This window comes from Galeopterus variegatus, unplaced genomic scaffold (genome assembly GCF_000696425.1).
Source record: "Galeopterus variegatus unplaced genomic scaffold, G_variegatus-3.0.2 Scaffold45, whole genome shotgun sequence".
Classification (NCBI taxonomy): Eukaryota; Metazoa; Chordata; class Mammalia; order Dermoptera; family Cynocephalidae; genus Galeopterus; species Galeopterus variegatus.
In genome coordinates, this window is record NW_007726156.1 from 1,112,082 (window position 1) to 1,114,751 (window position 2,670).

Genomic DNA, 2,670 nt, shown 5'->3' on the forward strand with positions numbered 1-2,670 from the left:
AAAAAGTTAAAAAAAAAAAAAAAAAAAAAAAAAAAAAAAAAAAAAAAAAAAAAAAAAAAAAAAAAAAAAGAAGCCAATAAAAGTAAGAATAAAGGTGGTACAAGAATAAACATGTCAAATGGAAAACAAATATCATGATGGCAAACTTAAACCAAGCCATATTGATAATCACATTAAATGTAAATAGTATAAATGCACCAATTAAAAGGCAGGGTTGTCAGACTGAATTTAAATATTTAGTGTTAAAAGAAACAAACAAACAAACCTAGAATTCCATGTCTTGCAAAGAAAAACTGAGAGAATTTGTCACCATTAGATGTGCCTTGCAAGAAATGTTTTAAAAAAGGAGAAGTTGTGGGTAGCTCCTGCTCTGCCACAGACACTACTTTTGTGCAGGTGTTCCTCCACACTCACTGCCACTGCAAGGTTGGCTCACCACCACAGCAGCAGCCATGGCCACCGTGCAGGTGGTCTGCTGATCACTCAACTGCATTGGTGCAAGGAGAGTCACCAGCAGAGCCCAGGGAAAGAGGTGGGTGAGTACAGACCCATGAGCCAGTGGCCCAAAATGGTAGTGCCTGAAGGTGGGAGGTATGTGTGCAGCCTACATAACTACCTTGATCTGGGGAGAGATACATGTGGAACCCCCCAAGAGTACAGAAATTCAGTATACCCCAGTAGAGTAAGAAAGAAAATTCCCAGTTGCCACCAAACTGTCCCCCCCAACTGGGGAAAGCAAGGTCCCAGGAGGAGCCTTTGCCTCTAGGAAAGAGTAAAGAGAAACCCTGCACAGGGTCACCCATTCAAACTGAGGAGTTCTAGTATATACCGATGAACCCATCAAGGTCATGGGACACAAGCGTGGGTGCCAAAAAGCCCTCCCAGGGAAACCCATCCCAGCCAAAGAGCAACAGGGCACCCAGGCACTTATCCCAAGAACTCAAGAGATTTCCCATGTCCTTAATGAACTAACAAACTGTCACTTACCTCAGCAAGTAATCACTAAGTGCCCCAGTGCCTAGGCCATGGAGACACTCACATGCAGCTGAAGTACCCTCACAGAGACTGCACTCCTGCATCTACTCAGAATCACTACTAACACACCCTACTCAACAGTTGATATAAAACACATCTACAAGAGGAAGTCTCTCTCCTCAAAGCCCATTTCAGAGTAATAGAAGAAGCAACTTCTTTACCAGATGACCAGATAACAATATAGAGATGCTAGAAATACAAAAATAAACAAACAAACAAAAAACCAAAAGCATATGACACCACCTAAGGAATACAGTAGTTCTCAAGTACCAGACACCACAAAGCAGGAAACCACTGAAATGACTGAAAATGATTGTTCCAAGCAACAGTCTTAAGGAAAATCAACGAGATACAAGAAGACTCAGACAACACAATGAAATGAAAAAAGTATATGGCATATGAAGGAGGAAATTTACAAAGAGATTAATACCTTTAAAAGGAATGTAGCAGAACTCATGGAACTGAAGGATTCATTCAAGGAAATAAAATACACAACTGAGAGCTTAAGAGGCAGGTTAGAGCAAGTGGAAGAAAGGTTTCTGATTTTGAAGATGGTCTCTTCAAAATAACCCAGGCAGACAAAAAAGAAAAAGAAAAAGGAAAGAAGGAAAGAAAAAAGAATTTAAAAAATGAAGAAAATCTAAGAGAGCTAGCAGACAACCTTAAGCACACAAACATCTGAATCATGGGTGTCTGGAAGAGGAAGAGAAAAGAAAAGGTACTGAAAACATATACAATTAAATAATAATGGAAAACTTCCCAGTTATAAGGAGAGACATGGACCTTCCGATCCAGGAGGCTCAAAAATACCCAAACAGAATCAATCCAAAAAGATCCTCTCCAAAATATGTTATAAGCAAACTGACAAAACTCAAAGACAAAGAAAGAATCTTAAAAACAGCAGAGAAAAGTATCAAGTCATCTATACAGGAGTCCCCATCAGACTAGCAGCAGATTTCTCAATGGAAATTCTGCAGGACACATGAAAATTCAAAATACTAAAAGGAAAAAACTGCCAGCCAAGAATACTCTACTCAGCAAGCCTACCCTTCAGAAATGAGGGAGAAATAGTGTATTTCCCAGACAAACAAAAACTACAGGAGTTGACCACCACACAACCAGCCCTGCAAGAAATCCTCAAGGGAGTCCTCCATCTGGAATCTGAAAAATGATAATCACTACCATGAACACACAAGAAAGAACAAAACCCACTAGTAGAACAAAAATGCAAATAAGAAAGAGAATCTAAATCTTACCATCTCAAAAAAAACAACAAACATCAAAAACAAACAATAAATGGGGAAGAAAGGAACAAGAGATATTTAAAACATCCAAACAAAACTCAATAAAATGCCAGGAATAAGACAATACCTTTCAATAACAACTCAAAATATAAATGGATTAAATTCTCCACTCAAAAGACACAGAGTGATTAGATTAAAAGCTAGACCCAATTATATGCTGTCTCAAGAGATCCACTCACCTGTAATGACACACACAGACTAATAGTGAAGCAATGGGAAAAGATATACCATGCAAATGGAAACCAAAAACAAGGAGGAGTAGATGTTCTTATATCAGATAAAATAGGTTTTAAATCAAAAACCATAAAAAGAGACAAAGAAGGCTACTGTA